This window comes from Marmota monax, unplaced genomic scaffold (genome assembly GCF_021218885.2).
Source record: "Marmota monax isolate L192 unplaced genomic scaffold, Marmota_monax_Labrador192_F-V1.1 WCK01_AAM20220418_F8-fsc00120, whole genome shotgun sequence".
In the NCBI taxonomy this organism is placed as follows: Eukaryota; Metazoa; Chordata; class Mammalia; order Rodentia; family Sciuridae; genus Marmota; species Marmota monax.
Genome location: NW_026694424.1, coordinates 3,933,530 through 3,956,881, shown reverse-complemented (window position 1 = coordinate 3,956,881; position 23,352 = coordinate 3,933,530). Strand labels below are relative to the sequence as shown.

The 23,352-nt window shown below is 41.1% G+C and overlaps 1 protein-coding gene across 2 annotated transcripts in view; it reads left to right on the top strand.

Moving 5' to 3' along the window:
* Positions 1-23,352, top strand: part of Fbxl7 (F-box and leucine rich repeat protein 7) — a 387,648-nt gene that overhangs the window by 63,126 nt on the left and 301,170 nt on the right. Inside the window, exon 1 of one of the 2 annotated variants that reach the window (XM_058570737.1) lies at positions 13,212-17,864. The exons of the other annotated variant lie outside the window; for it this stretch is intronic. The gene's annotated coding sequence lies outside the window, so the exon portion shown is untranslated. Of the gene's footprint in view, positions 1-13,211; positions 17,865-23,352 lie in introns of those variants that run through there. 2 annotated transcript variants of the gene reach the window in all.

The following is a 23,352-nucleotide window of genomic DNA, read 5'->3' as shown; positions in this document are numbered from 1 at the left end:
TCTCAATCTTTTCCTTCTCTTTGACTTCACCTGATTGGATGTGGCCTACCTACCACATGGAGGACAATCTGCTTTACTCAGCTAAGAGAAAAATTAAGCTCATACAGAAGCACCCAGATCAATGTTTGACAAATACTGGCCCCTCATGACCTAGCAGATGACATGATATTAATCACCACATGTGAAAAAGATTCTTTTTTAAAGCATAGGAAGAAGAAAAGATAGGAGACAGAAGACTAAATACTCAAACAGGAATCTGTCTTGGAAAATTCACATCTCTTCCATGACTTACATTGAAAATAGATCATGATGAAGTGAAATGCTTCAAAATGTAGGCACTTTCAGGTTCTGGAGAGTTAGGAGTATGGAGTCCACATTCACTATTGGTGGAGAATCTGGATGGGAATGAGTCTTGATTGGGCTTTCCCAGGACTTGTCCTCCAAAACCTTATCACTGGAGCATGTATAGTAAAATGAACAACCACCCTCTCAACGGTGAGTTTGGAGCACAGGCTTCGTCTTAGTTTATTAAGGCAAACCAACCTAGGAATATCACCCCCCACCCCATGTCTTTGAACCATTTAACTCAACTTGGCCGCCCTGAGTAACTGAACCAGAGCTGGAGGTGATCACATGAAGTATGACTCAGCAAATACTCAAAACACCTGGGACAAAGGACCTTGCCTTTCTGAATGTGACATGAATTTTGGTACCTGGGCACTAGTTCCAACCCCCAAAATTACACATTTCATAGAAGAAGGAAGTTTTCAAGAAATATTTTATTGCAAAAGAATTAGTATTACAAGTATTCAAAAAAGCAAGTGGCTACTTTTCTGTGGTCTCCAAGAGGGATTCGGATAGTCTGGTCTTGGTAGCATGGATTGTGGGAAATGTACAGTTTTACATTGTGTGGGGCCTTTCTTGAGCTATCCATGGTGACTTGCCATTCTTCTGAAGACTTGCAAATCACTTTTCAAGTAAATGTTGCATTTATATAAGGAGAAAGGTGGTCAGTGACCATTGGTTGCAGACCCGCGTTTTCCCCACAGTAAGACAACAGATAGCACAGGGCCCTTCCACTGGGGCATATGAGACAACAGTCGTTTTTATCACCGGGCTGTGCATTTCCTGCTGACCTGCCTTAAATAATGATGCCACGCTCACAGTTTTGAGCCCATTGCACTGGAAGAGCATCAGCACACTTAATTTCAACAACTCTAACAGCTCATCAGCATCATTTTTGGGGACATATTTTTCCTACAGACCAAGAGACATTTTTAGACATATTGCATTTATATTTGGGCAAAACATCTAATTTTCCTGGCTTCTGTTTCCTGATGTGTAAGATGAAAGGATTTAATTCAGTACTCACCCTGTACTTCCTTCCAATCCAATTCTATTCTTCTATGCATGATTAATGATTGCTGTACTGCTAGATTTCTACTTAGCTCACAAATTTCAACAATATGAAAATGAATCCCAGCTATACATATATGAATATACCACATGAATTTCACCTTTATGTATATATATATATATATATATATGTGTGTGTGTGTGTGTGAGTGAAAGAAAGATCAGAAGAGTAGATGAAAGGAAATGAGGATAGGGAGGATAGAATGGGAAGAGGAGGTACTAAGACATGAATTGAAGGAAATTATATTTCAAAATATCTTCCATGCTTGTTTATTATGTCAGAATAAACCCCACTATTATGTGTATTCATAATGAATTGATTAAAAAAAACCTTAAAAAGTGTTAAAAAAAGGAATTTATTTTTTTTCTTCTTTTAAGCTAGAGAGTAGAACACTAGATGTTTTTGAAAATCCCTTCTTTTTTTTTGCATTTTCTTCCCTTTATTCTTCTTCATAATAAAGCTATATGGGTTGAGTTAATCATCAGAAGACTTGAGAATCTTCTTGCAGGTCAACATTCATTGACAACTTGGGAATCTTTGTGGTTTGTCACAGAGACCCTCTGGTCCACCCCATTAAGCCTCTGTCTTGTTCTCATGAGGAGTGTGCACTTTTGCTGAACAGCTTGCAAGTCCCACTAAAGGAGATGGCAGGGTCTGCACCTCCTGCTGCACCCCAGTGCCCCCCACCAAATGCCTCCCAATGTCATTTTCTACAGGTCCACAAACTTCTCAGCCTGGACTTGGAGGCCCTTTGCCCCTTATCTGACTGTTAACGGTGTGGGCCGCTTCCTTTTGAGCTTCTGGTTTAATTTTTATGCAATGAAACTTTACATGTCATTGTTTTAGCAGCTAAACATCTGTTTTCCATGAGTAGATTCAAATTCCAAAATGGAGCTGAAATCATGAAACCTAACCAAGAGTTTGATTCTACCACTTAAATCATTGGCCTTTCTTTAAAACTTTTGTTTTCCTTTCCAGTCAATGCCTGGTAACCAGCAGAGTAGAAGCTGTGAAAATGTCCTCTGTCTGCATCCTTTCTTTAAAATTATAGTGACAACAATGAAAGTAACTGTTCTGGGGACTCTCCTGGGACCTCTCAACCTTGATCCCTCCTGGGCCTCTTGGTGTAGGATCCTGGGAGATTAAGTTGTTTGCTTTAAACGGGGGATGGAAATAAGGTTAAAGAAAATGATGTGAATCCAACAGCTTTTCCCCTCCAGAAATATGTAAAATATAATGATTTGTCCAGGTTGCAGCCAGATTTTTTTCAGCTGAAGTACTTTTTGTTGTTTTTCCTATTACTCTTTAAGTTCACGTGAGCTGGTACCGTGGCATGGTTGAGTAGGTGACATTTAGAGGAAGTTGGTGTCATTGGGTCTGGAGCTTCCCTGGGGTCACTTTGATGCTGTTGAGCACTTAGGAGCCTTTTGGGTGAGGTACCTCTGCCACCTGCAGACTTTTGCCTTCTCCTTTGTAAAGTTCCATGGCAAAGGCAGGTGGTGGTGGGGGTCTGTATTGTTGGAAGTGAGTGACAAGCAGAAGAGGGGATGGGTCTGACTAGCCTGCAGGCACCTCTGTCTCTTACCTTGTCTTTAGCACATAGGGTTAGCCTAGAATTGCAGAGCTTCCAGGATCCAGGTTTTCAAGGAATTCTAGAAATCCCTACTTCTGTGTCAAACATGCAACTTTAAAATATTTAATTCTTTGAAACAAACAAGCAAAAACACCAATTGAGCTAAACCAAAAATATCTATGATTCACTAGTTTTTTACTTTGTTTCCGGTTCCTGGGTCCACCCAGATGTTCTTAACATTGTCTAGTTGAGTAAATTTGGTACAGTAATGGAATCTTCCTGAGATTTAGTATGTATTTATTTATTTTGGTATCTCCTTTTTGAAATTGAAATAATAATGCTTACTTGAAAAAGTATAAGGATAAAATCAGAGAGGGGAAATGGAAATAATTTGTAATTGCAAAATCTCTTGGCAACTTTTAATATTACACACAAAGTAAATCAGGCCAACCTTCAGAAGAGCTTCTGCAGAAACACCCACCACTGCCCATACCTGGTGTCAGCTTGAACCAGCCTCCAATCTTTACCAAAGTGACAAGCAGGGTTGGCAAATTTGTATGTTAACTGTCATCCGTGACATTGATTGTGTCTAGATTATGGACAACCAACCATAGAGGTAGATATGTACTTCCAGTGTGAGAGTTTAGGGCTGTGATCCCAGTCCTGGGCTTTGAGTTAGGGGAAATTGTCCTCATTGCCTTAGAAAACAGGTGGCTAGAAGATGAGGTAGGCTGAGGGTGTGGGGACTGATCCTGTGACTTCTCCCTAGGTGCCCTGGCAAATCAGGGGAACTCACCTGCACCCTCTCTGCCTTGGCACACTGCCATACCCTTGTCTCTTGGAGAAGACTGTTCTCCTACTATTAAAGGGAGTCCTCTCTTGATTTGTATTAACCCAAGTTTATTCTTTTCTTTGTTAGGGAAGTTGAAGAAGGGAGGCAGAGACTCTGTCTCACTGTGGTCCTGAAAGAGCCCTGCCAGATCCCAAATTCATGGGCTAAGTTCAGGGCCTTTCTGTCCCCTGAATTGTGTCCCTGGCCACATTCTTCTTCTGTCATTTCGCTTTCATGTTTATTACAGGTATTTGTCTTCCAGAGAGATTGTGAAATCTTTGAAGGGAGACAGCTCGAATGTTATTCATTTTTAATTCTGAAACCCCATGAGCAACACAGCAGCTCAATACATGTTTGCTCAGTTGCGGAGATTGTCTCTGAGCCCTTGGTGTCTCCAAGTCTCTGGAGATTATACAGTGTTTAGGAAAGGACATGGATCTCATTAACTCCAAATAGAAAGATAGAGGTAGTCAGCCAGTGTTGGACTATTAAGGAAGGAAGTCTCAAAGAAGACTACTGGATATTGTCAATAAGATGGTCAAGCTAGTTTGAGAAAAGAAACAAATGTTTTTTTTTTATTTTTAAATTTTAATTTGTTATATATTACAGCAGAATGCATTATAATTCATATTACACATATAGAGCACAATTTTTTATATCTGTAGTGGTACCCAAAGTGGAGTCACACCATTCATGTCTCCATTCCACCATCTTTCCTACCTCTCCCTCCCTCCCTTTTTCCCTTTCCCCTATCTAGAGTTCATCTAATCCTCCCATGGCCTTCTGTCACCACATTACGAATCAGCAGCCTTAAATCAGAGAAAACATTAGCACTTCATTTTTTCAGATTGGCTAACTTCACTTAGCATTATATTCTCCAACTCTTTCCATTTACCTAAGTGTCATGATTGTATTCTCTTTTAATACTGAATTGTGTATATATATCACATTTTCTTTATCTATTCATCTACTGAAGGGCATGTAGGTTGTTTCCATAGTTTAGCTATTGTGAATTGTGCTGCCATAAACATTGATGTGGCTCTGTCCCTGTAGTATGCTCTTTTTAAGTCCTTTGGGTACAGACTGAGGAGAGGGATAGCTGGGTCAAATGGTGGTTCCATTCTCAGTTTTCCAATGAATCTCCATACTGCTTTCCATATTGGCTGCCCTAATTGCAGTCCCATTAGCAATGGATGAGTGTACCTTTTTCCCCACATCCTTGCTAACACTTATTGTTGTTTGTATTCTTAATAGCTGCCATTCTGACTGGAGTGAGATGAAATCTTAGAGTAGTTTTGATTTGCATTTCTCTAATTGCTACAGATGTTGAACAGTTTTTCATATATTTGTAAACATTTGAATCACAGTGAAATGATAAATAGTTTGGTTGATGCAAGATCAAAAGAGGACAGTGGTAGCAGGAATTTAGTAAAGGTAATAAAGACTTCTGGGGAAATCCCATAATGGGGATCTCACAGGACCAGAGGTGACCCTGAGAGGCAGTATTACTGTTGCATTCTGGAATTTTCTTTGTTTCCAAACACAGATAGTCTTGAATAAGCAGTGACTTTTGCCAAAGTAAATCATCAAGTTTCTGTTCTTAGGAGCATTCCATTCACCTTCTCAGATGCTGGGCCCCAGCTGGTCAGTACTGCAGAGTAGCCTTGGTGTGCCTTGGGTTGTGCAAGCTGTGAATGTGAGGGCATCGGTGCAACTGATAGTTCAGTGCAGGGTCATGGATGTACATATCATAAATATGGGTCAGAAGTAACTAACATTTGTGGCACTTCCCTCTGCTTTTCCACCAAATTAAAAAAGGAGGTAATGCTGCTGGAGACTTCTGAGTCATAGAAACAAATCATAAAGTTGATATATAGAATCGAATATTGTCCTTACAGTGGATACCTTGCGGAGGCAGAATGAAGCAGAGGCAGAATGAAGCCCATAATTTCTTTGCTTCCAGGAAACTTTTTAAGACTTCTGAATGCAATTTATTTTGCCTGAAATCCTTTAGTAGCTTTTTATTGTCTATACCTGTCATTATTTCAAAAAATGTTACAAATATTTGGCAACTCTTATAGGTGTAATAACTATAATACTTTCTTTCTTTTAAAACTCAGAAACATTTTATGAACACAGGAACTGTGCATTCTCTAGAATGGAATACAACATAACAACTTTGGCTTAGAAAATAAACTTTAACGTCTCCACTGTAAAAGTGCAAAGCGAGTAAATATGGTTTAACAGATGAAGTCCTTATGGAGAAGAAACTTAACCAGGTTCCATAAATAATTCAGAATCAACCTAATATTCACCAAGAGAAGTATACTTTTTAGGAGGAAATAATTTTAAATCCTAGCTTGCTTTGGATGTGTATTTCATTATTTTATGTAGAAATGTATATAGGGATATAGTAGATATTATGTGTTGATATCTGTGCACTATTAAAATTAGATTAAGACTAAAAATAAGCAGTGTAAGAATTAACTTCATTACTCATGTATGCACCAGAAATTGCTATATGAAGAAAGTTCTGTGTGCTTCAAGGTAATGTTTCAGTATGTGTTACTATTTAATATTTAATGCCTGTCTATGTGGTACACACATGAGCTTGACTAATTATTCCACTTGGGCTTTGCGCTGAATGTTCTGGTAGCCTCCAATCTTAGGTTGTTTGCTTTAAATAAAATACCTGGGCTTTGGAGGTAGTAGGAACTGGAAGTATGGGAAGTAAAAAAAAAGAAGAAATACAAAAAGCAAAGAGAGAGAGAGAGAGAGAGAGAGAGAGAGAGAGAGAGAGAGAGAGAGAGAGAGAGAAACGACATACAAATAAAACAGATCTGTGGGATGCACTATGGATCCTAACCCAGCTGCTCACATTTCTTGGTCATCAAAATTGACATCTTTGTAGTCATTTTTTCTCCTTCTCTTTGCTTTTAAATTGAGCATGTCTGATCAGAAGGCCTGTTGAATCTGTTTCCTGTCTCTGTTCACAAATTTTCCTGGGTATTTCTGTTTCTTCTAGCCCCAGGCTGGGAGGAGACAGTGGGTGGGACTTTGAGGAGAACAAGTATAAATTAAGTACCTTGATTAAATGTGAGTCGATCAGGGGTAGAATGGCCTACACTCAAGTGCTTCCGAAGGAAGTGCATATGTACTATAAGAGCCTGTTACAGGTCAAGGGAGTCAGAGAGGGAAATCTGCAGGAAATGAAGATTTTGCAGGATCTGAGGGTGAGTAAGAAGGAAGGAGGCCAAGTTCCAGGCAGATGGGACAGCAGGTACAGTGGCCTGTGATTGGAGCCAGGGTAGCAGAAGTGAGGGACTCAGGTCATTTGTGGCTGGTTTGAGATGCTGGGCATGCTGTGCTTACCCATGACATCAGTGGACAGGCTCAGAGTTTTAAATGAGTGGCGGTGTGACAGGTGCCAGTGTTTGGATGTTCCATGTCTCCAAAGGTCCATGTGTTAAACTTGGTCCCCAGGATGGGTCTATTGGGGTACAGTGGAACATTTAGAAGGTGGGGCCCACTGGAAGTGGGTAGATCATTGGGAAACATACCCTCAAGGGGGTCTGTGGATCTCTGGCCCTTTCCTCTTGTTTCTGTACTTCCTGTTCATGAGGTGAGAGGTTTTGCTCTACGGCATTCTCCTCATCCTACGGGCCCAAAGTAGTGGGGCTAACCCATTCTGGATGGGAACTTCCAAAGCTGTTAGCCAAAGTAAACTTCTTACCTTGGTAAGCTGATTATCTCAGGTATATTTTTATGCAGTGGAAAAGTAATTAACACAGAAAATTGGTACTGGGAAGTGGGATTGTTGACTATAGTTATATCGGAGATAATATCTATGAGTTTTGGAATTGATTTACAGGAGGAAGTTATAAAAATTTGGAGGAGCTGGCTACAGAAACCCTAGACTGCTGTAAGGACAGCTTAGATGGCTATTTTGGAAGGAGTTCAAGGGCAAATCCTGATAGAAATGTGGACTAAGGACTGTAATGGGAAATGGACTAGAGTGTGTCCTTGTTACAGTATAGCACAGAATTTGCATTGATTTTTGCTAATACTGATTATTTTGTGGAGGGCCAAACTTAAAAGTGATAGACTAGTTTATCTGACAGAGGGAATTTCAGAGTAGGAAAGTACTCAGGTAACACAATGGGGATTTTTGTCTGCTTTTAGCTAAAATTGAAGTAAGAAGAGTGAAGAGAAGCAGAACAGAAAGATTTTGAAAGTTTTCAGTTTGGTTACAAAGGGAGCACATGAGACGTGTAACCAAGGCAGGGGAAAGCTGGGTGATAGAGCTGATTAAAAAGAAAATAAAAGGCCAAATGCTTTGCACTTGGATAATAGGAAAGATGCCTTGAGAGATCTCAAAAAATATAAGGCCACCACACTTACAGACTCAGAGGTTCAGAAAGGCAAATTTGTTTCAAAGACTTTGCAGGGCAGAGTAGTTTTAGAAAAGAGTCTTTTGGTGCCCTGTGTGCCCAGGTGAGCCTCAGGATCCATTTTCCCATGTTCAGCCAGCAAGGTGCCTAGAGTGTATCAAGCCATGGTCCCTGGTACAGCGCACACTGGCCGCACAACTTAATGGTGGTGCTCGTTTATCAGGTTGCAGAATGCTAGGATTATGAGATCATAGAGGCCTCTGCTGAGTTTCGAAGGGAAGCCCAGGAGACCCAGGCAGCGGTGCTGCAAGTCAGTACCTACAACCAGCCCCCAACAGCAGTGCAAGGACTTGTGAGACTGAAGCCAAAGGTGCAGTGGAAGTCCCAGAAGACAGAGGCGACAGCACATGTGGTGCAGAAACTGTAGGCAGCATGCAAAACTCACCTAACAGAGAGGCCCAGAGGTAGGGATGAGCAGGTCTGTAGAGGCAAGGCCCTCCAAGTCTTTCAAAGCCAACATCCTATAGTGTGCCCCAGTGCCAGACACGGAGCATTAGGATTTACTGCTTGCTTTGCTGGGGTTTCATTTTGTTTCAGGCCAAATCATTCCTCACTATTTTCTTATTCCTACTATTTTGGGTATAGAAACATACCCTGTGCTTGCCCCACCATTGAATTGTGGAGGTTTGCAGCCTTTCTTTGGATTTTTACAAGGGCTCACAACTGACTTTTCCTTGAGTTTCAAAGGGGACTTTGGACTTGGACTTCTGAGCAAAGCTGGGACAGTGAAGACCGTGGAAATAGTTGGGGGTGGACTTAACACATTTTGCACTATGAGATGGACATGAAATTTTTGGGGCCAGGGTGGAATGCTATAGTTTGGATGTTAAATGTCTCCCAAAATCTCATGTGTTAAAGGCTCAGTTCCCAGGAGGAGCTACTGGGGTGTGGTGGAACTTTGGAGGTGGGGCCTAGGAGGAGGTCCTCAGGGAGCTCGAGATATACTCTTGTAGGGAGTTGTGGGATCCAGCCCCTTCTTCTTCCTTTTAGCTTTCTGGTCACAAGGTGAGTGGTTTTGATCCACCATGTGCTTCTGTCCTGTTATGCGGCCTTACCACAGACTCAAAGTAATAAAACCAACCTATTATGGACTGGAACCTTCAAGGTAACCAACATATAGAGAGACAAGAGGTTATCTCAGCTATTTAGTTATAGTATTGAGAAACTGACTAACATAGCTAGTTTGGGAATATGAATTAGTGACTGGGTATTGGCAATAGGGGAGGTAAGAGTGGATTTGCATCAGTAAATCAACACTCTTATGGAAACAAAGGATGATGGCAGGTTGAACTGTGATAGTATTGGCAGAAGGAGAGGGAATAAGAAGAATCTAAGAGATGTTAGAAAGTAAAATTCATGGGATCTTGTGGTGGATTGGCTGTGGTGCAAAGTAGACAGTGTTAAGACTGATGTGCAAGGACCTGTCCTGTGTGCCTAGATAGAATGTGGTGCCATTTCTGGAGTAGAGGATGACAAAGAGCACTTGACTCTGAGGAATATCATGAGTTCACTTTGGAACATGGTGAGTTTGAGGTCGCTTCTGCATATCCAAAGGGATGTTCAGTAGACACTTCATGCTACCAGTCTGCAGTGTGAGATGAGGTCAAATTGGAGCATTTTCAGACTCTGCACCCAGATGATTACTGGATGGTTGAACACGAGATCTTCCAGGGAAAACAAATTAGGACAAGAAGACCATGTGGTCTACCCTGCTGTGAGGTGGTCTGAAATGCATTGGCTGTGTGGGAACATGTGGGAAGCCGGCATTGCAGGTAGAGTCCACTGCCATAGAAATGCAGCTCCATTTCCTGCCTTTGTCTCTTTCCCCAAACCCATCATGATATGAATTTTGGAAGCCAATTGCTTTTTGTTTTTTTTAAATTCAGTTTTACTTTTTTTTTGTTAAGGTTTTTTCTTGATATCCTTTTTTTTTTTTTTAGTTTGTTCTTTTTAGTTATACATGACAGTAGAATGTATTTGATATATTATACACACATGGAGTCTAACTTGCCATTCTTGTGGTTGTAGATGATGTGGAGTTACACTGGTTGTGTATTCATAGATGAACATAAGAAAGTTATGTCAAATTCATACCACCATCTTTCATATTTCCATCCCCTCTCTTCCCTTCATTCCCCTTTGTCTAATCCAATGATCTTCTACTCTTTATTTTTTTAAGAAACAAGTGGTTCTCCATAATTTACATATTAAAGTTCAATGCCCTCTGATATCTGTTTTTCACCAATCATATTCCTTTTTATTTCCTTTCTTAGAACCTGGGAATGGGTAACATTTAGCTTGTTTTATCACTAAATACCCTTGATTTTCCACAATGGTTATTCTCTAGTTTCTTCAATAAGAAATTCCATCCTCTCCCGTTCTTGTAGAAGTCTGTGTTGCCATAATCTTTCAGCATCTAGCTCAAAGGTTCCTAAAACATGTCCAGAAGCCCAAATGCTTATGTAATTGGTCAAAGTGTAAGCCCAGCCATTGAGCTAAAGAAGCTCTCAGGTTATTTACACATGTGTCTAGGTTTGTAAAAATGATATCTTAGGTCTCAGTGGTACCTTAAACTTAAAATGACAAGATGCAATCCTCTTTTTATTTTTATATTCCACATCTTCAACTGGGGCAGGTGTCCAGTGCATTTCTGTGGAATGTATTGATGATTTATCCCCATAAAAAAATTAGGGCATCTTGTGAATCTCTTATTATTTCTTGAATACTTTTATTTCATGATTATTCTTCCTTGTCATTTCTTTCCATTCCTAGTTCCTAAAGATTCTAGGTCATTTGTATGTGCCAAACATGTGTAGCTTGCAATCTCTGTTAAATCTCTATGCTCAAATGGAAAACATCAGCACTCAGGAGAAGAGATACTTTGAAACCACTTTTCAGAAGGGTGATGTCTGAGGTTTTCTGAGGAGTAGTTTCATTGTTCACTATTTTCCAACTTGTCTGGGTGAAACAGAAAGCACAGGAACACAGTAAGTTATAGAATACTCTTACACAGATTTGTTACTTGAAGATTGGCAGTGAAGGAAAACAAAAACCTAGGATTCATTATAAACCCACCACTCAGGCTCAGGAAAGTGGATGAAATTTCAACTGTGTAGGCGCCACATGGACCACAGCTAAAAGACCCAAGGAAGCATCCCTCCCTGGGTCTTCTATCCTGGGGCAACTGCTAGGCTAAAGGGTTGATGGATATCCTCTTTCCAGTGGGCACTGAAACCAACCCAAGTATTCTGGTCAGCCCCTCCCTATCTCAGTATGTTGCATTACTGCACATTTCCCAGTTCTTCTTGAGAACTGCAAGTGAGAAGAAGGAGAGAATGAGGTGTGGGACTAGGGATATCTGGAGAACTGACCTGCATCTCCCTTTTGCTTTGGCCCAGACATTGCCTCCTGAGCAAAGAGCACAGTAGGTTGGTGGGAATGCATCAGACAGGGGTAGTCTATTTCCATGTATGACCATGTAACTAGCTTTGATCCACCCTGTCACCATGGTGTCAGAATAGCAGATGTATCCTCCAAGGAGCATCTGCTACCTGGAGACATGTTTGTCACAAGTAGGAGGAAATAAGCAAGTGGTACTTGCAAGCTCATTTGATGGGAGGAAGCCAGGAGCATCGCCAAACATCCCACAATGCACAGGACAGTCCCTCACAACAAGATTATCTGGCCCCCAATTTTATAGTGCTGAGACTGAGGAACCCTGGTTTAGAAAGGCCAAACAATCCATTTTTTCTCAACCTGAGTTATGGAGTGGCCAAGCTTTCCTGACTTATGCTGACATGGCAACATGTTTTCTTATAAACTTATCTCCCTTATGCACTTGTTTATTTACTTTCATCATTTGTGTTTGCTTACTTTGCCTGTAAAGTAAACCAATACAAAATACAAAGCAAATCTGGAGCTCGATGATTGGATGAGCACCAAGAGGGAATTAAAAATCACCAATGCAATTGTTTTCTTGGTTCTTTTCATTTACACTAGCTTTCTGTTTTTAGCGGTCATGGAAGCCATATCCCTATGAATCTTTTTGTGTTAGAGGCGTAAGTGGTGGGCCCTGTTATTTTAGACTAGATGTTTCTTTTTCTGAGGGCTTCATATTTTAAGCCTGTGATAATAAGAGAGTATTCCTTTACTTTAAAAAATGTTTTTGTTTCTTTCCCCTTAGTTTTTAGATTGCTTAGCAGACCATTTCATTTCCTGTGAAGCATGGCTGGCAACTATAGCTTTTTCTTATACCTTAGACTTTCAACTGTTTCAAGCTGGCATGCAATAATATAAGTAGAATGAAATGTATTAAGTGCTTGTTGATGTCTACCGGGAAATGTGGTGTAATCTGTAGCTACTTATTTCTTTTTTTGTGTCAGAACAAGATGTTTGTCTTATTGAACACTGGTCAGGGAGCACAGGCCTGTAGTTTCCAAAGAATAACGAGAATCTCATAAATATGGAGTTAAATTATTGGTAACTGATATTCCTGGTCCTGAATGATACATTCTCTGTCCCTCGATTTAATCCACACTGTGATTTGGTTGTGCTTTTGGTTTATATTCATCAGGGGCAATTGCCAAATGGTGATAAACTAAATAATGTCAGGAATAAGGGTAGCCAGAGATGTTCTTAACATTGTATACAACTGGGTTTAGGGAACTCCAGAATATAAGGTGATGATGTAAGACACTTAGCCGTGAAAGTTTCATGATAGAATGATAACATTTAAGTAGTTAAACTTTATCAGTGAGTGACACACTCTATCTTTAGAAATAGCAATAAGGGGCTGGGGTTGTAGCTCAGTGGTAGAGCGCTTGCCTAGCATGTGCAAGGCACTGGGTTCGATCCTCAGCAGCACATAAAAAATAAACAAATGAAATAAAGGCATTCTGTCCATCTACAACTACAATATATATATATATATATATAAAAAGAAATAGCAAGAATACAAGATGCAGTCAACGTGAAGGTTTTATGTGACTTAACGGCTGGTGTGGATTGCCGACATCAAGAGACCTTTCAAGAAATTGATTTCTATCTTGTCTTTGATAACTCAGTGGAACCGTAGAGTTCAGATGAGGTATTTGGCCATCTGAGGTTTGTGTCATCAGTGTGAATAATCATCCCTGAAAGTTTGTACATCCTCTGGCAGTAGCAGTAGCCATTGCAAACTTTCTGACACTCAGACGACCGTTTATCTGCCTGTCTTTCCCACTCTTTAGCACAGAACCCCCTCTTGGTTATCATCATGTGCTTAGCATTCCCTAATGCAGTCGTGGGAACATAGAAAACATTAAGATATTTTTTAAAATAGAAGTTGAGGTGACTCGAGAGCAAATGGGATCAGTTCTGCAGATTTTATTAAATCTAGAGACTCCAAAGTCATGAGATTTTATGGGAAATGTTTTGAGAAGCAGCCGAGATGACAGGCCTCCTGGGGGCCTTGCGTCATGTTAGTCTGCCCACCATGAAACTCTGTCTGACAAGCGTGGCTCAGCCGCTATTCCTCGCAGTCCAGGAACCATCCCTGTCCCATGCCCAGACCCTCTGGCCTACCGTGGTCTCTGGTGACGTCATTTATGTGCACTCTGTTATCTGCACTGCAGTATCTGGGCCCTTCAGAGCCTGCCTTCCATGGTCCCAGGGGCCTGAGGGCGTTTGTTCCCTTCCTCCCTTGGTGTGAGCTTTCTGCGGGTGTCACTTGTCTTACAAGGGAAGTCAGGTTCTGCGGCAAGCATCCAACAGTTCTCTGTTCAGCTGGCCGCACTGCGTCTTCTTCTCAGGAAGATTTCTGACAGGAATGTGCTCCAAGGGCATGTCCATTTTGAAGTAAATTAAAGTGGATTCTAGTTGGTTTTTTTTTTTTTTTGTCTTAATCACTATAATAAAAAATTACTATTAATATATAAAACATGTGTGTATGTGTGTGTGTGTGTGTATGTGTGTGTGTGTATAGACCTAAGGGTATATTAGTTTGGAGAACTTGAGATCTAAAGAACCCTTTGGTCCATTTGTGTTTTAAAGTTTTTAAGAAACTTGAAGTCAAGAGAGTCTGGCTAAATGCAGTCTGTTGCATTTTTCAGCCATATGTGTCTCTAAGGAGCTCTGTCTTCCTGATTTCATCTGTGATTTTCATCTTATGTTAGTTCCAACCCCATAGATTAGGAAAATAATTATGTTATTGGGGTTGATGTCCGTGTTTCCTAGCTGTAATTATACCCTTATAATCTTGTTTGTTTTGAAAAGACTGTTGCATATTGCAGATTCACATGGAGCTTATTTTCCCACAGCACCTGTGGTTTTTATTCTTTGGACTCTGATTTCATGTTTATGGGGATGTGCGGTCATGGATGTAATGCAGGAACACAGGGCTATGCAGGTGTTTCCCTTGGCTGATAGATAATGCTTTAGTTCTTCCAAAGAAACATAGATGTTAACTGGCCATCACCCATAACATAAAACACTTCTTTATTATATTGGGAAAGTGCCTAGAGATATTCTTCTGAGAGTAGGGAAATTTCTGGAACTTCCTGCAGAAAAACAAAAATACAAAAAAAAAAAATAACAACTTACATAGAAGAGAAGAATGGAGAACAGCATGTAGGTCATGTTTCGAAATAACTAATGGGTTTCTTGAGATGAGATACAACAACACATTTGAAAAATACAGCCTCCTTTGGGTATTAATCAGGATGTAGGATCCAGTAGGCAGGGTCTTAATCTCAAAGAAAAACAGGGCTGCTCCTAGCATGGTACCGCATATCAAAAGAACATCAGTGAGTCTGACCCAGGGGCCTCTTGTGTGGTTTGGGGTAAGCCCTGAGGACTTTGGAACGTCTCTATCTCCTCAGGCAAAGTCTAAACAAATTAACTATTTATGGCTGTAGATATGATTCTGAACCTCTGAAAAATACCCAATGTCTCTATCCAGTGGTTTTAGTATTCGACCCCTCATGAGCTTTTCATGCCCCCTGATGCTACAAGAGATCCAATATATAACTTATTTATAATTTATCACTTGAACAGGAAGTAGCATGGTGACTGTAGGTTGCAATAGAAACTTGATACAATTCCTATCCCACCTGAAGCAAATACAAGTATACTCATTCTTGGGGAGTGGAGTGGGGAAGAAAGTTAAACTTCTCTTGTCTGTATGCATGCCCCTCAAAAAAAAAAAAAAGGTTTGGTTGAATTAACTTGAGACAGAATGTTTCTGGATCAGCTCAGTGTTTACATATGGCTTTGTCATCCATGACATGGAACATCTTGATGAAAAGTAAATTATTGAGCTGCTTCAGTCAGTCACGGTTTCCAAGTGAGTCTGCATGTTTGTCATCAAATGGCTACATGTAGATATACAGCTCTTGCCAAAACACATTGCTTTTTGGTGGACATTTATGTATTGTTTTGGAGAGATTGAACAGCACTGCATTCTTTGGCACTGTCATTTGATTCCTTGGTCTCAGTGCCTTGAGAGTGCAGGTTCCTAAATTCACATGGAAGGAAAGCCAGGTAGTCCACCCCTTTCCTGAGCACAGGAGGTTCTACATCTTGTGACTTATCTGCAAGCAGTTTAAAACTTGTCCCTTTCCTTGGTGTTTGGCCATAAGCAGTACGGGAAGTGAATTTCTGGAGGAGAATTTGAATACATTGCCATTGGTCCCTGTGAATAAATTGATATCCTGGAGGGATGTAGGATCCCAAGATGCTACTTTTCTCATAGGTCATAATTTGCTCATTAGAATGTGGCTACATTCTAATAGCCACATTCTACATAATTCCTTGTCCATAAAAACAGCATTTCTGAAGGGGAGTCATGAAAGCTATAAGACACACATGCTTCCCTCAGCTAAAGTGCTTTGCAGAAGTGCAAGTAGACATATTTCCAAATAAGGCAGTTCTGATCTTATTTTTGTGTTGCAGTGTGTTTAGTTACTGTGGCTGCGTAACAAATCACCGTCAAGCATAGTGCCTTGAGAAACACACACTGTCTTATGATCTCTTCTGGGCTCTGTGGGGCAGGAATTTGGGGAGGTCTTGGTGGAATGATTCTGGGGCCCGTCAATGAACAGGGGTGAAATATCTAAAGTACCAGAGCTGGAACAGCTCAGTGGGACCAGCGATTCTTATTCTCTTTCCTCCAACAGCTTCGCTTTCCCCCTGCCTCCCTCCATGGGGTCTCAGTCCTCTCCATGTGGGCTAGTTTGGACTTCCACCCAGAATGGCAGCCCCAGGGTATTTGATCTGCCTACACAGCAGACAAGGTTTGCCAGAGTGGTTTCCATCATTGGCCAAGTGGAAGCAGCATTGGCTTCTGTGGTCTAACCTCAGAGGTCATGCAGTGTCGGTCCTGAGTATTTTATTGGTTGCTAAACACTGAATATTTGTGTCTCTTCCAATTCGTGCATCAATGTTATAACCCCCAATGTGCTGGTTGAGCAGGTGGTACTTTGGAGTGGTTATGATTGGGTGAAGTGCTGAGGGTAGAATTGCCGCAACAGGATTAGTGTTCTTTTCAAATGACAAAGAGACAAAAAAGCTCATGTCTCTTTCTCTGCCAGGTAAAGATAAAGCATAAAGGTAGCCCTCTCTAAATCAGGACTAAACCAGGAGGAGAGCCCTCATGAGAACCTGTCTACGCTGGTGCTCTGATCTCTGACTACAACCCTCCAGAACTTTGAGAAATAAATGGCTGTCATTTAAGTCACCCATTTAAGTCAGGCATTTTGTTACAGCCAGGTATGGTTTGGATCTGGAAAGTCCCCAGAAGCTCATGTGTTGGAAGCAAGATGCAGAGATGGGGCTTGAAAGCAACAATTAGTGCCCTAACCTTATCAGTAGATTAATCCATTTGCTGGAATTAATCTTTGATAGCTGCAGGACTGCTGAAGATGGGACCTAGTTGGAGGAAGTAGGTCACTGGGAGCATGTCCATGGGCGATATCTGTCCCTAGCCCCTTCCTCTGTTGCTCTCTGCTTCTTAACGGCCATGAACTGAGTAGCTTTACTCCACCATGCCTTTCTGCCATGATGTTCTGCCTCACATTGGTCCCAGAGCCATGGATTTGGCAGACCATGGACTAAGACCTCTGAAAGTATTGGAAACTTTTCCTCCTTTAAGTTGTTCTTGTTGAGTATTTTGATGACAGTGATGAAGAGCTGACACACACAGCTTAGGATGTTGGTTAAAAGTGAGTCAAAGCTTGCGTAGATTCAAGGGGAGGAGATTAAGGCTCCATCTCCTCCTAGGGGCATGGCAAGGGCTAGAGGGTTTGGGGAAAAGGGGCAGTGTGTGGTCATCTTTGGAAAAGATGATCTGCCACATGTGCTTTTATAATTACTGAAAAAGAGTTTTAGTCTTCAAATAGGTATTGCAGTATTTAAATCCTTATTTCCTCTGTGTCAGGCAGGTTCCCAGGCCAAGCCTGCTTGGAAGAGAATATCAAAGGAAATGTGAAAATAAGCTCTAAGTCAAGGAGTGATGGAAGTGCTGGAACAGGAGGGGGTGTGATAACCCTGAAGAATCTCACCAGCTCTTCTACAGTGAGGCCTCCTGGCTGCTCAGGGTCTCTCTCAGTTGTCCAGGTGGGCAGCATCTTGGCCTAAAGATTGTCATAGCAAGGCTTATGGGTGCAGCTGTACATTGAGATGCAAGCCAGGAAGGAGATTCAGCAGACAGGGTGTGGGAATCCTGAGGTCCCCAGCTCAGCTCGGCAGCTGAGCAGAGGTGTCACTACTGATCCAGGATTTAGAGCTATGCCAACCACTAGTCATGGTTGAATAGTTCCAGCTCCCAGGGATAGATGACACTAGCTAGTGAATAGAGCTCACATGTAACCAAGGTCACACTTGAATACGCATTATATTTGAAAAGTCCTCAGAAGTCACTTTGGAGGTTGGTTCAATACATGGATCCAGTCTACCTTGAAGACCACTGAGTTTTATATTAGGCATATCAAATATTGTTTTTTGTTTTTTTGTTTTGATACGAAGGATTAAACCCAGAGGTGCTTAACCACTGAGCCACAGCCCAGCCCTCTTTAATATTTTGAGTCAGGATCTTGCTGAGTTGCCTAGGGCCTCACTAAGTTGCTGAGGCTAACCTTGAACTCATGATCCTCCTGCTTCAGCCTCCCGAGCCACTAGGATTACAGGCTTGTAACACTGTGCCCTGCTCACATGTCATTTTTAATGATCAGATCAGCAACCCCTTTATCAGAATATTTATTAACCAGTTTTATTATATAATGTTTACAAATTAACGTATTTCACATTGACCCTTTAGCATGAGCATGAGGATGCATGAGACCCAACTGAAATGACTAGCAGCAAGTTCCTCCTCTCATACCATCCTCCCCATTGGCTAGACCTGCCCCAGTCCCGGCCCTCTTTTGCTGACCTGCCTGAGCCCTCTGGTGTCCTTTCCAATGTGTCCTGCATGCTGTGCTTGAAACAGAAAACAGTTGTTCAGGGTCCACCAGAGCCTGAGGAATGGAGGTAAAATGTGCCAATTTTTGACAACTTTTAGAGCCCTTTTGTCCTTGTTATGGAAGTTTCTTCCAGCATTGAAATGACAGACTCAACAGCCTACCCCATGGACCTGGAAGACCCTCAGACTTTGGTGTTATAAAGTCACCTCATATTGAGTTGAAATTCCACTCCTGGGCTGGGGGTGTCTCAGTCTTGCCTAGCATGTGCAAGGACCCATGTTCAATTCCTAGCTCTGCCAAAGGGGGAAAAAAGGAATTCCACTCTTATCTTAGACTAAAGTTGCATATACCTTGCGTGTATTTTTAAATGCTTGGGTATTTCTCAGAATTTTGGGGACAAAGTCCTTATTGTGCCTTATAAGTCTCCCATGGTCTTCCTTTGGCCTACATTTTGTTAGTGTTTTCTACGTGTCCTGGCTCGTAAGCTTTCTTGAGCTCTTGAACACATCATGTTCCGTCTAACGTTCTTCCCACACCTAAATTCCTCTGTGGCCTTCAGCTTACCTCTTAATCAGCAAGGGCAACCTTCCCTGATTTCCAGCACTGGGTAGGGCTCCCTCTCTTCCTTCCCTCTTTCCTCCTTTGGTCCTCACTTCTGCTTTCACAGAACCACATAGCTTCTCTATGAAGTTATGAATTATTTATTATATATTATTTATAATTACTTATAACTGTATATTGTTTATTATATCCAGTTATATACTATTATAAAGTATGCATTTATTACTGGGATAATTTATAATTATTTATAACTGTATATTATTTATTATATCCAGTTATATACTATTATAAAGTATGCATTTATTACTGGGATAATTTGGCTAATTTCTCCATTCCCCAGTCAGCTGGAGATTTTACCTTATCAGGAACTCTGTCTGACTTTGATCCTAAGAGTCTCCCCACTACTGGCCTCATGGATAATATTAAAGAGCTATTTCTTAATGCCCAATAAGTAAATGAATGGAGGGGTCATCTTCCTACTACTCTTGTTTGGGTATTAGATGGTACCTGAGTATGTGTTAAGACATAATGAGATGTGCTGGGTTAGAAGTCCACCCCGGGATATCCTGAAGAGATTTGTGACAAGGTTTACGCTTGTGATCTTCAACCCTCGGTTAAATTCAGATAACTCTTTTTCTTTTTTGTTTTTTTCTTTTCTTTTTGGTGGTACTAAGGATTGAACCCAGGGCCTCACACATGCTAGGCAAGCACTCTACCACTGAACTACATCCCCAGCCCCAAATTTGGATTATTCTTATTCTGACTCTGGGACCAGACATACCAATGCAGTCCCAGGGGTCCACGTGTGCAGGAGTAGCTGGTTGGAGCACAGGAACCACCAGCAGCAGCTCAGCTCAACTTGCCTGATGCCACTGGGTCTTGTGGTTCATGTATTCTGTGGCAGTTTCAGTGGACCCAGGTGCTGTTTCTTAACCTAAAGAAGTGAACTTCCTGGTCTCTTGGTTTTCTGGGGGCAGAGGAGAGGGTAGAATGATCATTAGAGGATCCTGTTTTTGTCTTGGATAATTTGATTGGAAAATCCAGACTGAAAATTAGCTCCAGGAAGAATGTTCAGTGCCTTGAGGAAAGAATTTCTTGGGAAATACAGCAACTCATCTGTTGCTAGTACAACCTGGTTTCGTGGTATTATTAGCTTAGGAGTAGAAGAGATTCTGGTTGGAATCCCTTTCAGCTATTCTGCTATAGGGTAATGAAAAGTATCAAATTTGTTTATTTAAAAATCTTATATGATTTATGTGGAGAGAGAGAGAGAGAGAGAGAGAGAGAGAGAGAGAGAGAGAGAGAGGTTTAATTTCATTTAGTTACATATAGATTTCCAGTTTTCCCAGCACCATTTGTTGAATAGGCTGTCTTTTCTCCAATGAATGCTTTTGGTGCCTTTGTCTAGTATGACATAACTGTATTTATGTGGGTTTGTCTCTGTGTCTTCCATTTTGTACCATTGGTCTATGTTTCTATTTTGGTGCCAAGACCATGCCATTTTTGTTATTATTGCTCTACAGTATAGTTTAAGGTCTGGTACTATGATGCTTCCTGCTTCACTCTTCTTGCTAAGGATTGCCAGCAGGCTGGTTAAATTTACAATTACTGCCCCCCATTCTCCTGAGTTTAAAGTGTGCATGGGTCAACAGTGCATTTGAGATGAAGGGCTGCTGTGTGTGTGACCACCTCCAACACATCCTGTTTAGAAAGAGACATTTATAATGTGCATTGAATAAAAGGAAATATACACTCAGAAAATTGTGCTGGGATCAGGCCATGAGCCTGAATGTAACATAGATACTCATTGCCCATGCCTTTAGGGAGAGATGAGACCAAGTAGGTGACACATAAGAAAAACAAGGTGCAGAAATAATGAAACAGAAGGATAGTATTTTTTTTACAGAGATAAGAGGAGCCACCTGCTCACACAGATTTGTCCTGTTCAGACACCTGCACGATATTTTGTAAAGCAAAGAGAATAAAATGGTTAAAATGAAAAATGAATCTTCAAAAATACCAATTGTCATTGTTAGCCAACTCACCATACTATAACTGTGATAGCATGAGCTCGATTTTCAGTCTCATTTTTCTTCAGGGTGTTACTAATGGAGGAGAACATGATTGTATGCCAAATATATGCTGATAGGAAGAGGACAATTTTGGCTCACTTTTCATCCATCAAAAAGGCTCAGATACCACTAACTAACTGCATCAATTTGCTAAGCCAGGCCTAACAAATCCTGCAGAGGTGTTAAAACTGATTAAGTTTTATGCCGGAATTGTATCATATTAAATATTTCTTTTCAGATACATTGGTAGGTGTTATACATGAGCACACATTCTATTAAATCTAAATCAAATTCTTATTCAAGGCTAGTTGCACAAATGTGATCTTGCTTTTAATTGTGAAATGCCAATGAGTGGCTATTCCTGGAGGAAGCTTCCCTTTGGCTTATTTTAAGGTGGATGATTTAAAAATGATTAATTTAGGAATCAAGAAAATATGTGAAACTACAAGGCCTGGAGCCAGTCTCCTTAGTCAGATCCCAATAAGCTCTTAAAAATATGTGCTGTCATTGCAAAGCTCATTTTTCCAAGCTGGACTCCAATATTTGGCTAAGAACTTTCTTTTCTTTCCATGTTTGTTCTACATAGAATCTGGGGGGTATTAAGATTGATGAGGGAATCAGAGCTTGAGGTTTGGGAGCCAGCATTAGCACTTTTGGGCGATGACAAATCATGCCTTACCTCCCTCCCTCTTCTCCCTTCTCTTTTTCTTTCTCTCCCCCTCTGCTACTCTCCTCCTTCCCTTTCTTTTCCAAAGAATGAAGCCATGGGTTCAAAGGGAAGCACATGAAGTATTCCCCATGGTGACCACTTGGTAGAAGGTGAAAAACAAGGCTGTTCCCTGTGGCAGTTTACCAGGTGGCTCTGGTGGAGAAGCATCCCTGACTAGTCCTGCTCAACACCCCATCTCCAACCTATGTTCCAAAAACCTATTTAGAATTTGACCCAAAGTGAGAACAATGAAGAATTGTCTGCAGCCTAGCTATCAAGTACCATTGGGTGTCTTGACTTTACTGGGCAAAGTAACTGGTTCTCACAGCTCCCCATTTAAACTCACACATAGAAGTTTCATGTACTGTTAAATCAACTCATGGCTGCAAGCCTTCTTGGTTAAAAACACTTTAAAAAATTCACTGGCCACTGGCTTTTATGAAGAGAGCTGTCTGAAGAACTTGAATAAAATGGGACTATTTAAAAATTTCTTTTTAGTCATTGATCTTGTTAATACTTGTACCTGAGAAGAGACTGCCAAGACAGATGTGTCATGGGCCCTTGGGAGCCGTCTCACGTTCGATCTGCTTCTCTCCACTATCACTGCCTCTGCCAAGTGCTCATCACCACCAGGAGAAGGGCTTCAGAGGTCTTTCTGGTGTTTTTATTCTGAATCTCACTGGTCCATCCAGCACCCAGCAGCCAACATCATCTTCAGAACAAAAATCTGTCATTCTGCTGGAAAGCCATCCAATGACTTCCTAATCCATATGGACTAATGCCAAACTCTTTATTATTCTTTTTGGTCCTGTGTGATTTGCCCCATCTCTACATCTCTGCATTCCTGGAACACACCAGGCTAATTTCAAGGTCACGTATTCCAAATCTTTGGCCTGCAATGAGCTAGTTGTCTCTTCTCTGTACATGGCTGACTACTTCCATCCCCCAGATTGCAACCCAGAGGTTCCCAGCTCATTCAGCAAAGCCTTCCATGAGCTTTCCATCTGAAGAAGCCTCCCTTTTATTTAGAAGTACCCCATGCATTTCCTCTAGGCACTTGGTAGGTTTTTAAATTCTGCATTTATTTATTTTGTTTGTTACTGTCTGTTCTGCTTGCTCCGAGGCTGGGGTCTGGCTCGCTTTGTTTACTCTTGTACATCCTCTTTTTAACACAGTGTCTGGTGCAGTGTATGCTTGGTCAGGGGTCAAGCATCCTCTCAGCTACATTGTCCCTGTTTTAAGGATGAAGAAACTGAGGTCCAATGAAGTTGCATAACTTTCTCAGGTTCCAGAGCTAGTAA